Source organism: Macrobrachium rosenbergii, chromosome 30 (genome assembly GCF_040412425.1).
Source record: "Macrobrachium rosenbergii isolate ZJJX-2024 chromosome 30, ASM4041242v1, whole genome shotgun sequence".
NCBI classification, from domain to species: Eukaryota; Metazoa; Arthropoda; class Malacostraca; order Decapoda; family Palaemonidae; genus Macrobrachium; species Macrobrachium rosenbergii.
In genome coordinates, this window is record NC_089770.1 from 6,176,001 (window position 1) to 6,192,439 (window position 16,439).

Below are 16,439 nucleotides of genomic sequence, written 5' to 3' on the forward strand. Positions count from 1 at the left end.
AATGAATGTGACAAATATCCTTAGTTAAAAAACGATATCGTTCAGTCAAATTAGATTTCTGAAAATAATGGAGCGTCTCTGAAAAGCGTAATAAAGAAAAAATAATTTGAAGTTCAAAATTATGCTTCTTATGACAACTGAAAAAAGACATTTGGGTGGCTGATCTTTTAATCATTTATGAGGGTTTATTTTTATAATAATAATAATAATAATAATAATAATAATAATAATAATAATAATAATAATAATAATAATAATAATAATAATAAAGTCCCAGTGGAATAAAAATCTTCCTGATGAGGATCAGATTCTCTAGGAATCAATCTCTAGCAACTATTTTTAACATTTTTAATAATAATAATAATAATAATAATAATAATAATAATAATAATAGTAATAAAACATTCATGTCCACAACTGCATGTAATGATACAGTATCCAATAAGTAATAACAATAAAAGGTACAAAATCCTCATCCAAAAAACTTATATACAAGTAAAATTTTTTTTTTTTACAATTTCCACCGACCAAAAAAGTGCTTAAAAAAACTCCCCCGCCCCACTCCCATAGGACACTGGAAAAGATATCGAGAGGAAGGATTCTGTTGTCGACTTCATCCGTAAACTCGTGCTAAAAAATAAAAAAAGTAACCCTCAGCTGCGGCCCATGAAACTTTCAGCCACGGCCCGGTGGTGGCCTGTGTTCCTGGCAACCTATAGCAGTGCCAGACGCACGATCATTACAATTTTAACCTTAAATGAATAAAAACTACTGAGAGCTAGGGGCTGCAGTTTGGTACGTTCGATGACTGAGGATGGATGATCAACATACCAATTTGCAGCCTCCAAGCCTCAATAGTTTTAAGATCTGAGGGTGGGGGTGGACCGAATAAAGTGTGACAGGAAAGGTGTGACAGAAAAAGTGGACAGAAAAACAGAATAAAAATGTGAGACAGAAAAAGTGCGGACGGACAGACAAATAGCCATCTCAATAGTTTTCCTTTACAGAAAACTAAAAACAAGAATCTGGATTACACAGATACCCAGCCTCCTGGGAATTGGAACGATGGGTTTCCGGATAAGGGGGAATTCCGGATAAGGGGGGAATTCCGGATAAGGGATATGGAGGAAATGGATTCGAAATTGAAAGGCTCTTTCTTAGGAGAACAATGGCCGGATCTTTCTTGGGATTTTTTTGCTGCTGTTGTAGACCAGTGAGAATTACTAGTATTCGTTTGTGTGTGTGTGTGTGTGTATGTGTGTGTGTGTGTGTGTTCATAAAACTCTTTAACAATTCCCTGCAGGCTTTCTATTCCTTGAAAATATCATATAGAGTTTAGACGTGTGAATTGTATCCTAAAGTGTAAAGAAATTTTTGGAACTTTGGGATATATTATATCCTTAAGTGTTAAGAAAAGTTTTGGAACTTGGAGATATATTACGGAGTTTTCATAAGTCTTTAACTGTTTGGTGATCTTTTATAGTTAAGCTCTCAGTATCCTTAAATATTTAAATTTTTATGTTAAAGTGACCTTTCATTGGTTAGACATTTTCCATATATCAATTGTAAATTATTTAACTTTAATCATAAATACCCTAATTTGGTTTTTCCCAATTAAACTTAGCTGGAAATTAACTCTAGGTGCATTCGAGATATCTGTTGTCAATTACTTCCTACAAGATAAGATTTTCTAAATATTTACAAGAATAAATTTCATAAATTACAAGAATAAATGTCAAGAATAAATGCTATACAAGAAAAAATGTGTAAGAATATAAAAAGTACAAGAATAAATGCGGTAAGAAAAAAATTAAAGAAATATTATAAAGGAAACAAAAAGATTCTCAAATGAATGAAAAGATACTGTAGGAACAGTTTAGAAAAAAATAACACATCCTCAGGTATTAGACAAAACGAAAAACGAATAAAACATAGGCAACTAAAAACTTGAATAAATAAATAAATAAATAGATGCCTAATGAATGAGAAATATTCTCTGTTATTTAACGAGGGGCTATAGGAATTGCATAACAATCAAATACTACAATTCTTTTGTAAATATTTGCCATTACGCTACTCAAAGTCGCCTAGGTGGCGCAGTGGTAAGGTTCTCGCCTACCAGTCGAGAGCACCGGGGTTCAAATCCCGCCGCTCACTGGTGGCTTGGGGATGGAGCCGTTGCATAAACCCGGTGGCCCGCCAACCTAGAGGTCTTTGAACTCAAAATGGTTAGTGAAAATGGGTATCAGCCCTTGGGCTGGGGAATTAAACACTGGGCCTAGCGAGACACTGGCTACGTGTCTTAGGAAACAGGGCTTCTCTCCCACTGGCTGTCGGCCTCAGAATCATAATAATTGATGCCATAGAGATAGATTGGGATTTAAAATTTATGGCAACGGCCAAGCGCTGGGACCTATGAGGTCATTCAGCTCTGAAAATAATGTTTTAACAATTATTAGGATAGGGTGGAAAGTAAGATGGAAGGAAGAGAATATGAATGGAGGTATAGTAAATGGAATGAAAGAGGTTGCAGCTAGGGGAATGCTGCAAAGAACCTTCAGGAATGCCTACAGTGCACCATATGAGACCTCTCAAGGTACATAAAAGAGTTAAACACTCAATAACCTAATCTTCAGGAAGCAACAGTTATTACAAACATTCATAATGTGTAAACTTGTATTTTTTCCTGTGTGTAATAATGACGCTCCACGGTAAGCCAATCCACGTTTAAATTTACCGTCATTTAGCCCGGGGTAGAACCTTATGGTTGGAAGCTACCGTCTCGACCCTCTTTTATATTACCGTATCTCGGTGTTATAAGGCTAACTGTAAGTGCATCGAGATGAACAGCGTAAAAAATGAAAAAAAAAAATTTCATTTAATAACATTAGCAAAAGCTCTCGCTTGCTTATTTGTCCGGCAGAATTATAAATGCCATTTTCTGTATCTTTCTTCACCACAGATCAAATAAAAAAAACTATAAATTTCGTGCTATATAAAATCCATTAAGAGCGGATTACGCGAACACTATACTCAGCAATGGCGTGGATTTATTGCAGTGCTGTTCCCCTGATCCAATTTCGAGCGTCATCCTTTATGTGATTAATCCCTCAGAATCAGGTTTTATGACGGGTGAAATCCACTTGCTTATTGGTGTGTCGCCAGGTGTGACTGTATTATATGTATGTATATATATGCATATGTATATATATATGTATATATATATATAGTATATATATATATATATATATATATATATATATATTTATATATGGATATATATATATATATATATATATATATATATGTATATATACCATATATATATATATATATATATGTATGTGTATATGTGTGTGTGTATAGTTCTATAAAGGGGCGTGCACTCAGCCACAGCCATTCCACGACCAACGAATGACAACTCAAACAAAAACCAACACAAACAAGATAGAAAAACAAACATAACAAGAAACTTCAAAAAAAGACCAGGAAAGGTAATGGTAAGATAAACTTGAGTTTAATGACTAGGGGAAGCGAGCTGGCAGGTGACAGGTGCATCAAAGAGAGGGGGAAGGAACTGTGAGTGAGGAGTGAATGTAGGGAAGAAGAGGTTACAGTGAATTCCGAATCCCAAATGAGGTTCTCTTTCACGATTTAGCTGCAAGATACAGGTTACGGTTTCTACTGGTTAACTGTCATGGGAATTTGAAAGGGTACAGTTTTTGCTAGTTAATTGTCATGGAAATTTGAAAGGTTACAGTTTTTGCTGGCTAAATGTCATGGGAATTTAAATGGTTACAGTTTTTGCTAGTTAACTGTCACGGGAATTTGAAAGGTTACATTTGCTGCTGGTTAATTGTCATGAGAATTTGAAAGGTTACAGATTTTGTTGGTTAATTATCATGGGAGTTTGAAAGGTTACAGTTTTTGCTGGTTAATTGTCATGGGAATTTGAAAAGTTACAGTTTTGCTGGTTAATTGTCGCGGGAACTTGAAAGGTTACAGTTTTTGCAGTTTAATTGTCACGGGAATTTGAAAGGTTACTGTTTTTTCTGGTTAACTGTCATGGGAATTTGAAAGGTTACAGTTTTTGCTGGTTAATTGTCATGGGAATTTGAAAGGTTACAGTTTTTGCTGGTTAATTGTCATGGGAACTTGAAAGGTTACAGTTTTTGCTGGCTAAATGTCATGGGAATTTAAATGGTTACAGTTTTTGCTAGTTAATTGTTATGGGAATTTGAAAGGTTACATTTACTGCTGGTTAATTGTCATGAGAATTTGAAAGGTTACAGAGTTTGTTGGTTAATTATCATGGGAGTTTGAAAGGTTACAGTTTTTGCTGGTTAATTGTCATGGGAATTTGAAAAGTTACAGTTTTGCTGGTTAACTGTCGTGGGAACTTGAAAGGTTACAGTTTTTGCTGTTTAATTGTCACGGGAATTTGAAAGGTTACTGTTTTTTCTGGTTAACTGTCATGGGAATTTGAAAGGTTACAGTTTTTGCTGGTTAATTGTCATGGGAATTTGAAAAGTTACAGTTTTTGCTGGTCAACTGTCATGGGAATTTGAGAGGTTACAGTTTTTGCTGGTTAATTGTCATGAGAATTTGAAAGGTTACAGTTTTTGCTGGTTAATTGTCACAGGAATTTGAAAGGTTACAGTTTTGCTGGTTGCTTGGTCTTGAGAATTTGAAAGGTTACAGTTTTGCAGCTGTTTGAATTTGAAATGTTACAGAGTTTGTCGGTTAATTGTCATGGGAATTTGAAAGGTTACAGTTTTTGCTAGCTAATTGTCATGGGAATTTGAAAGGTTACAGTTTTTGCTAGCTAATTGTCATGGGAATTTGAAAGGTTACAGTTTTTGTTGGTTCATTGTCAGGAGAATTTGAAAGGTTACAGTTTTTTAAGGTTAACTTTCATGGGAATTTGAAAGGTTACAGTTTTTGCTGGCTAATTGTCATGGGAATTTGAAAGGTTACAGAGTTTACTGGTTAACAGTCACGGGAATTTGAAAGGTTACAGTGATTATTTTAGAAGAATTTCCAGGATAAGTTGTTTAAGGTATTATTTTTCACATGGGGTCGAAATTTGAGGTCAATACCTTTTCGTTACCCAAGGGATTTTGAATTTGGTATCAATCTAATTACTTCATTCCTAGACATTTCAGCTATAAGAGTCTTGTGTTCAGATATTGATAATTTCTGTTACACACACACATATAAATATTATATATATATGTGTATGTATATATATATATATATATATATATATATATATATATATATATATATATATATATATATATATATATATATATATATATATATAGTATGCAAAGATTATATGTCTGCAAAGTTATATGTGCATAATATGCGTTTGTGTTCAACCGCAAAATGAACTGAAATATTTATGCATCAAGCAGATTAAATTTTCAGATGCGTAGTATTACTCGATAACAATGCCTTGCCAGTTTTCGGTCTTGCCATTCCAGTTGTACTGTACACCAAACCTTTTATTCATCCGACAGTAGCATAAGTGAAATCCGTTCCAATGATACATATTTCTGAACACCAAGCTTTGTCTTACCTCGCATGTTATATCGCATTATAATACATATTTTATCAGTACCATGAAATTTTAGCATTACTGGTGAGCATAAAATGTCAAATCATTTTTTGAGAGACTTGATGTCAATTGCGTCTTACGTAAGTTTTTTTTTTTTTTTTTTTTTTAGTGGTCTAGCCTGTCAAAGGCTGAATAACCGTGTTGTCTCAGAACGAGAGAAGATTTACTCTATTATATCGGTATTTTCAATATATCCTTATATCCCGCGTAGAATGAACATCCAACTTGAAGCCCGTCTGAAAGAACTCGCTTTATATATTTTATAAAAAAATATTAATGAAATCTTGTTTTTCATGTATCTTAAAAGGTGGAAAACTAAAGAATGTGATTTTCTTGATACATTGTTTACAAGATACAGAGTGATTTTTTTTGGGGGGGAGGGCCGACCTATAAACCCTTTTTAAAATTCACAATGATAGAATGATTTTTCTGTAGCCGTACTACAAAATATGTAAGTACTATTTTTCTTCAAAGTAGAGTAAGTTTGTGAATTGTGCTCTGATATTTGTTTTTGACCAGGTCTACAGAGGCTATACAAAAAAAAAAAAAATTCTTCATATATATGAAAACCCTGTCAATCCCTTGTAAATCATGTACATTAGGTTTGGCTCACAGGTTGGAAAGAATAAGGTTTAACAATTCATGGCAAAATATCTGTAAATTCATTGAAATATTTCGCTCCGCACAATGTAAATGTAAACACGAAGAATAATATTTTGTTTCGATACCAAAACGAGCGTAAATAAACAAAGAGAAATTTATTTTAGAAATGCATACAGAATGTGAGGAAAGATATATATATATATTTTTACCAGATTAATCAAAAGTTTGTAACGCAACAGTCAGAAATTTTGTTCACGCAGACTTTACGTAAAACACAAAGGAAATAATATTTTCAAAGTACAGATTGTGCCTGTAAATTTATGTCAGGGTTTCGCCCGAGACATTTTGCATGCAGTTCGATAAACAATTTGTATAAAATGCATAAACTTGCTTCACTATTTTTTAGTCTGTTTCCTGCTGACGTGCAATCGAATACGTCCCCCCTTAGCCATGAACGTCAAAATGAGTCAGATAACTGAATAAAAATAATTAGAGAGATATAGAGAGATGAAAAAAAAAAATCCCACACGCATCACAATGTTACTCCAACGGTTTCCAATTACTGTTTGTTAGGAATTTAATAAGTGAGAAATCAGGTAATACTTAATGGCGTTTCACCCTCACCCCAAGCTTCCATCCCCTTGACTTTTGAATATTCATAATGCCTGTGTGTGTGTTTTTTTTTTATTAACTCGATATAAACTTGTATTTATTCCCTGGAATCCGAGGAAATAAATTACAGTGTTTGTGTTAACTTCCGACTAAGGTTCACCCCATCATGAGATAATTGGTGTTGCTTTGCATTATATTATGGCTACAATTCATCTTCTAAATGTTTAGAGTCGATTTACAAATTTGTTATAGTTCGTCAGATTGTTTCAAATGCCCCCATTAAGTTTAAATTGTATCGTATATCTTTCCGTTGTACAATATCTTTATTTCCTTGCTTTCCGCTGATTGCCACAAAATTTAATTTACAAATATTGTTTATTTTATAATCCTTTCTTTCCGTTTATGCTACAAAATTTAATTTGCAAATGTTATCTATCTTTTACTAAAAAGAATGCGAGATAAAATCTCCCCAGCTAAACTAAATCTATCAAAATTATTTTTCGAGACAACTTGTGAACAGACAGAATATTATAGAATATCATAGAATATTATAGAATATCATAGAATATTATAGAATATTATAATACTGCCGTTCAAGTGTCAGGTGAAGGTTTTAAGGTAAATCTAGGCTGCCTTTATACATTTGAATAATAAGAAAACGCCCCATTGTTGAAATAGAAAGGAAACTTAATATTTTGGAAACAAAATATAACCATGGATTTCCCTTTAGACTTTGACGAATTAAATTATTGAAATAAAACGGAAAATTAGTAAATGGAAGCAGTTTAAAACCCAGGAATTGCTTTTAGCCTCTGGTGGATGAAGTTGCGTTAATAATAATAATAATAATAATAATAATAATAATAATAATAATGCAAACAACCAGTCTCACTGATAAAAACAGAAAAGGGACAAGCATCTCCCCTAGGAGATACCTTGTCATCACAATAATTATGATTGTAATACTGGTAATATAATTATCACTATTTTGTCTGTTGTCAGTATTATAATTGATGGTAGTAGTATAAGTAGTAAAAGTAGTAATGGAGAAATAATGCCGCAGTTATGTATGGGTACATATATTTAAAAATAAATCTCTACAAAGGTTTCGGGAATCTGTTCCAATTCGTACCCATACATAACCGTGGATTTGTTTCTCAATTTTGGGACTCATGCTACTATGAGTATTTTTTAAAATAGTAGCAGTAGCAGCAGTAGTAGTAATAGTAGTAGTAGTAACTGTCCTATCAGTAGCATCAAAATACAATTCTTTCTTTATTCTGGTATTGGAGGCAACATTCTGTCCCCAAATACGTATCTTGTTAGCTCCGTGTACTTGAAGACTGTCTCCAGACTTCTTTGAAACCACAATGAGGATCCTTCAGAATCCTACCTATTGAATTTCACTGTATACTCAGAGTTATATGATCCATTCCCCCTCACATTCCTCACGGATACTTGATGTCAGTGCCAGGACACATATCCCACGGAGTAGTAAGAAAGCTATCTTGTTATCCCCCCAAAAAGAACCTCTCTTTTATTATGATGATGATTTTTGTAGGGTAGAATTCATCGCTTTTTTTGTTGTCGGTTTATTGCATAATCTTGTTTATTTCAATCTCGATCGATTCCGGGAGTAATTATGATTTTAATTTAATTAATATATATATATATATATATATATATATATATATATATATATATATATATATATATATATATATATATATATTATATTATATATTGTCTGTGTATATTTGTTCACAAAATATCTAGTTAAAGGGGACCGGACTCACGTAATTGTATATTAGGTTTATTTACTGCGTATAATAAATTTATGCAGTCATGGATTAGATATATTCATACATCTATCCGTAATGTATTTATGTATTTGGTTTTACCCTGACGGTCTGACTACGCATGTAAAATAATGAACAAACAGATGAATACTCTCGAGAACTATATGAACGATTTTGAACAAATCTGTGAGAATATGTTCATGAATTCTCGCATAAGAGATTCATACATTTATACACAATAAATTCAGATATTTGCACGTAATGTATTCAACTTAATAGATTCATGCATTCATGTGTTACCAATTCATACATTTATGTAATATGGTTTCATGTATTTATGTATGATCAATTTATGCTTTCCTACACAATACATTCATGCATTTATACATGACAGGTTCATATATCAGTAATTTAGAAATTCATGAATTTATTTACAATATATTCATAAATTTATTTGTAATGAATTCATGCAATAAATTCTGAATAACCTAAACGGAGCCTAGATTCGAAGTTCCTACCTTCGTCTATTGACTGAACGCAACGTCACATACATCAACAGATCTATCAATCAATCGAATTAAGCTTCCAGTCGTTTAAATTTCATAAACCAAATCATTACTATTGACAGCCATGAAAGTAATTAGATCAATTTTTTAATGTAAATGAAAAACCTCGGGATGAAATAGATTTTTTGAGATAAGTGAAAAAATTTAGATATAAACAGAAACGAATTTGGTCTCATTTGCCCTTCCGCTAGTCTGCCTTCCATAATTTTGTGGGGGGGCATAAAATGCATTTCTTTGGGGCATTAACGTCGGCGGTTCTGGGGCGAGTAAACTCTGGAAAACATACGAAATTATCTCTCTCTCTCTCTCTCTCTCTCTCTCACAGTTTAGAATTAGAGGCCACACAAAAAAAAAAAAAAAAAAAAACAAATCTCGATATACCTTGTTGTGAATATCTCTAAAAATGGTATAATTATTATTTGCTATCAAAAATGCACGTAGAATGAATCATGAAATGATTATAAAAACCAATTAGGATAAAAGACAATTAAACTTTCATACTTGAGGAAAATAAATTCTCTCTCTCTCTCTCTCTCTCTCTCTCTCTCTCTCTCTCTCTCTCTCTCTCTCTCTCTCTCTCTCTCTTCTCTGGAAGTATAAGAGATTTATGAAATCAACTGTACAAATAATCAAACCTTTTAATAGAATAAAGACAATTGAACTTTCCTCTCTCTTCTCTCTCTCTCTCTCTCTCTCTCTCTGGAAAGTATGAGATATACCATGAAATCAACAATGCAAATAATCAAATCTTTTTTCAGTCAACTTTTGAAAACCAATATCATCAACAATCACCAACGAAGCAGCTTCAAACTAGATTCAGATTGTGCTCAAGGAACAATAACGATAAACACCAACGTAAAACGATAAAAAAAAGAACTTCGATATTACTCTCCCCTTCTGTCAGTAGAGCTGCCATAATTTCAGGACAGTGTAAAAAAATGCATTTTGGCCCAGGGCATTAGCGTCTGAAGTTCTGAAGCAAACCGGTTAAAAATGAGGCGCAATGCGCCCTCACTTTTTAGTTTTCTGTAAAAGAATACTACTGAGATGGCTATTTGTCTGTCCGTCCGCACTTTTTCTGTCCGCCCTCAGATCTTAAAAACTACTGAGGCTAGAGGGCTGCAAATTGGTATGTTGATCATCCACCCTCCAATCACCAAACATACCAAATTGTATCCCTCTAGCCTGAGTAGTTTTTATTTTAGTTAAGGGGAAAGTCAGCCATAATCGTGCTTCTGGCAACGATGTAGGATAGGCCACCACCGTGCCGTGGTTAAAGTTTCATGGGTCGTGGCTCATACAGCATTATACAGACCACCGAAAGATAGATCTATTTTCGGTGGCCTCGATTATACGCTGTAGCGGCTGTACAGAAAACTCGATTGCACCGAAGACACTTCGGCGCATTATCTACTTGATTTTTTTTTGGGGATGGGGGACGACCCGAGGCCTTAGATAAACAATTACTGCCTGCCGAGGGACTTGAAAATAGTTCCCCATTACCCCGAGAGTTATTGGAGTCGGCAGGAGCGCCGCCAGGATTTATATCCTATCACTTAAAGCCGCGAAATGGAGTGCGAAAGATAGATAGTTGGGTGCCGGAGGAGACGTTTCGCTTTTTTTTTTTTTTTTTTTTTAGTTTAATTAGGCATCGTTCAAATGTGGTTGAGTTTGGGAGCCCTGAAGGAGTACAGATTCTGTAATATATATATATATATATATATATATATATATATATATATATATATATATATATATATATATATATATATATATATATATACACACACACATACTGCAATTATAATTAATGAAACATGTATATATATATATACTTTCAATACCTGTAATTAAATTTAAAATACTGTCAATTAGGGGCTAGAATATCATTCGCTTTGTACTGAACATTCTGGAACTGAATATTCATCTTAATATTCAGTGAAGGTAAACAGCCAATTATGAGGGAACTACGCTCATCGTCTCTCTCTCTCTCTCTCTCTCTCTCTCTCTCTCTCTCTCTCTCTCTCTCTCTCTCTTCCAGTTTGTTAGATAAAGGGAAGATGAGGCTTATTATGAGCAACAGAGGTGTGAAATGAATGAAACTCTCTCTCTCTCTCTCTCCCATTCCTCTCTATCTCTCTTTTCTCATACGGTAGATAAAGGAAACATAATGTTTATGAGTATCAGAGGTGTGCATCTCTCTCTCTCTCTCTCTCTCTCTCTCTCTCTCTCTCTCTCTCTCTCTCTCTCTCACACACACACAATCCTCTCTTTCTCTCTTTATGTCTTTTCTCATACGGTAGATAAAACAAACATAACGTATATGAGTACCAGAGGTGTGACTCTCTCTCTCTCTCTCTCTCTCTCTCTCTCTCTCTCTCTCTCTCTCTCTCATTCCTCTCAATATCTCTTTTCTGATACTGTAGATAAAGCAAACATAAGGTATATGAGTACCAGAGGTGTGAATCTCTCTCTCTCTCTCTCTCTCTCTCTCTCTCTCTCTCTCTCTCTCTCTCCCCCATCACGTAAAGGTCCAGAACGAACGGGAGGGAAGAAGGAAGAAGTCCATCACAATAAACGGGGAGGGAAGTTGAGGAGTGAATTGAATATTCAGCAGTCTTTAGGGGTCGATGTCTGAAGACGAAGGGTTGGAAACATATCATATATAGATATATACAGTATACATATATATATATATATTACTCGAAGCGTCTTTTAATTGTTTCCCGCTCGCGTAAATTGTTGCCATTAGAGTAATTGCCGCAACAGACAGGGTTTGCAAAATTCCCTCCCCCTACTTTCCCGTCCTTCTACCAAAGGCCAGGGGTGTGTGTGTGTGTGTGTGACGTACAACAGAGAGACCTTACTGAGATTCTGAATGCTACTTCTTATTTGAGTGTTTGTCTCGTTAATGTGTTGGGGGATTCGTTTGTTGTGGGAGGCTGTTTGTAGTGATTTTATATACATGCATGACGTACACAAGAGACACATATATACATAACGAGACAACCTATATATATATATATATATATATATATATATATATTTGAGTGTTTCGATTTCCGTTAATGTTTATATATATATGTGGGGGATTATATATATATATATATATATGATATATTGTTTGTATGATATTTATATATACATGCATACGTATATACATTTGTCCCTGAAATTTGAATGCAAAACAATGACAACATCCATTATAAATATATTTATATATATATATATATATATATATATATATATATATATATATATATATATATATATATATATATATATGGTGGTATAGTGTTCAGAAGTTTAATAGTATTATTTCATCGAAAATAATGGTTGTTATATATTTCTATAAAGAGATTTGGAGTTGCTTTTGATTTCAGTATATCAGAAAACGGTGAAAATAATTCTCTCAAACTGAATTACTCCGTAAAGATTTTTATTCCTTTTACACTAAACTTTTTTCTAAGTATAACGCGTTATTTATTCATAACTCTATATATACACACACACACATATACATACATACTATTATGTATATGTATATAAATATATATATATATATATATATATATATATATATATGTTTGAAGATAAAAAGGCCCATGAATTTGAACGTTGCAAAATGATGCTTGTATAACAATGATCTGCCCATTTTTTTGAACGGGGGATGAGAGTGCCTGAAATATATGGTTCGTTCAAATATCCTATATATATATATATATATATATTATAATATATATATATTATACATACACACACACACACACACACACACACACATATATATATATATATATATATATATATATATATATATATATATATATATATATATATAAAACATATATATATAAAACCGTGATTTAGCAGTACCAGCTCATATTTTATTCTACAACCACATGCATTGGGAATCCACTCACACAAAGATCAAGCAAATAAAACAGTCGTTTTTACAACTATAGTGATACGTAGGCAATGTAGCGTGATCAGTTTTCAATAAAACAACGAATCGAGAGAGAGGACAAAAAAAAAAAAAAAAAGGTTTTCCATCCATTCTGAATGGCGTATATGCTTCGAAACGAACTTTCACGTCTCTCCATTAATGTTGTAAGCTTCTAAAAGGGATCAGCTGTTGATTTAGCGATAATCCCTTAGCTCTCCATCGCGATGCGTTTTTTTTCGGGTCGACACCGCTGCTGTTGCAAAATGCTGTTGTACGAGTTTTTATTCAGCTCGATTTTTTTCTTCGCTTATGGAAATGGAAATATAAATTTTGGCCAATGTTAACTGACTCCGCTAGCGTCTGGGATCTCATTACCCTTCTTCGCATAGTGTTGATGCTTGTAGTCAGTTGTAAAAGCTGTGACTCAATCTATAGTCGGTTGTAAAAGCTGTGACTCACTCAACAGTCAGTTGTAAAAGCTGTGACTCACTCTATAGTCAACTGCAAAAGCTGTCACTAATCTATAGTCAGTTGTAAATGCTGTGATTCGTCAGTCAGTTGTGACTCACTCTATACAGTCAGTTGCAAAAGTCTGTGACTACGGTCTGGGTGTGACTCACTCAACAGTACAGTCAGTTGTGTCAGTTGTAAAAAGCGCGCTCACTCAACAGTCAGTTGTAAAAGCTGCGACTCAATCTACAGTCAGTTGTAAAAGCTGTGACTCACTCAACAGTCAGTTGTAAAAGCTGCGACTCAATCTACAGTCAGTTGTAAAAGCTGTGACTCACTCAACAGTCAGTTGTAAAAGCTGTGACTCACTCAACAGTCAGTTGTGTGCTGCGACTCACTCACTCAACTGTGACTCAACAGTCAGTTGTAAAAGTGACTCAAATTTCAGTTGTAAAAGCTGTGACTCACTCAACAGTCAGTTGTAAAAGCTGTGACTCACTCTACAGTCAGTTGTAAAAGCTGTGACTCACTCAACAGTCAGTTGTAAAAGCTGCGACTCAATCTACAGTCAGTTGTAAAAGCTGTGACTCACTCAACAGTCAGTTGTAAAACTCACAATCTACAGTCAGTTGTTGTGACTCACTCAAAGCTGCGACTGTGACTCACTCTACAGTCAGTTGTAAAAGCTGTGACTCACTCAACAGTCAGCTGTGACTCACTCAACAGTGTTTAAAAGCTGTGACTCACTCTACAGTCAGTTGTAAAAGCTGTGACTCACTGCGACCACCTCTACAGTTGTAGCTGCGACTCACTCTACAGTCAGTTGTAAAAGCTGTGACTCACTCTACAGTCAGTTGTAAAAGCTGTGACATTCACTCAACAGTCAGTTTTTGTAAAACAGTTGTAAAGCTGTGACTCACTCTTGTTGTAAAGCTTTGACTCACCAACTGTTGTAAACCTGTGACTCACTCTACAGACAGTTGTCAGCTGTGTCTCACTCTATAGTCAGTTGTAAATGCTGTGATTCAATTATATATATATATATATATATATATATATATATATATATATATATATATATATATATATATATATATATATATGAGTAGGAAAATCTTAAAGGTAAAAATAAACAGATGATTTCTTCCGAACACTTTTGCTTCATCTGAGTAATAAACCAATGTTCTGCAATTACCCAGTAATGTAATATCGCCTCGTTTGTTTGTTTTAACACTTTCTCGTCTACATTTAACTTATGTTAGACAATAATTAACATTAAACAAAATATAAATCCCAGCCATCAGGCAGAGACTCACGAGGAAAATCGACTCGGCGCGATAGATACGGATTTCGTCATGAAAAGTTATCGGACTCCATCAAATGGGATAGATTTTTTTTTTTACACATCTCTTTTAATCGGCGATATTCGTTGTCATGTCCTGTTATGATCCACTGGCCCGAATACTTTTGGGTAAATGCCTTAATATCTGATATACAATGGAGCTCATTGGCAATTCCGCCCTGCTCATTGTAATTCTGGAAACAATGGCTGTGGCGAACTTTTGTCTGCGAACGTTTGAATTGAATTCCATTGATATGTATCTCGTGGGTGCAGTGTTTTCATTCGGTAAAAGTATACATAGAGATACATAGGTATGTCAATACGTATGAATATCGACTCGGAGGGGAATATCAGGTGTCACTAAGCATACTTATGATTTAAGTGCTGAATTATCGACTCGGAGGGGAATATCAGGTGTCACTAGCATACTTATGATTTAAGTGCTGAATCACGAATGAATCACCTATGCGGTAAACTTCCGCAATATTAGCGGCCTCGTACAAACGCACAAAGGTTCATCAACAGGGCGTCTAACACTGATATGCATGGCGCCATTCATATGTTTTCTTGAATGGGCTATCGCGTTATCTATTGAGAAGCGAATGCATATATATATATATATATATATATATATATATATATATATATATATATATATATATATATATATATATATAGTAACACAAAACACACACACATATACATATGTATATGATTATAATCACTTTTGTAGGTGATTCATTTATCACACATTACCACAGGTGAAAATACGAGTCCTTCGTCAATGGCTTGGAAATAAAGTCTTGGTCAAAAAACCGGTCAGGACCTTATTTTTCACCTGTATATAATGTATATACATATATTATTACATACATATATATATATATATATATATATATATATATATATATATATATATATATATATATATATATGTGTGTGTGTGTGTGTGTGTGTGTGTGTGTGTGTGTGTGAATGCCACATAAATTAAATCTTTTACATATGTTTATAGCCTAAAAAAAACACACTAAGCACAAACCTCAGCAGCTTTGGCCTAACACTTGATTGTAAGAAACTCTGCAGAGAGAACAATCATTTCGATTGTGCCCTTACAATAACAGATATCTCGCAGGATTAACCTTGACGCCAATAAATGACTTTGTTCATTTTGTTTGATAGTTGACTCAATCGAAAATAAAATCTTTTACATATTTAATAGCAGTGGCATTCACCGGTTCCTTAAAATAGTAAAGAAATGGAAAAAATTCGACCCAGTTTTAGGGTAAGAAATAATTTGAGCTTAATGATTAATAAGTAACTAAAAATTCATTAAATTTCTTTACATGAGCATAAGGACTTACGATAAAAAGAAGTTTGTGAATGAACGTTTTTTATACTGAAAAAAAAAGAAGTATTTCAAAACATTTCTTTAAAAAGTATGCAGTAATTGCATAGTGAATAATGGAATTATAATACAAATAAAGTCTAAGATTTTATC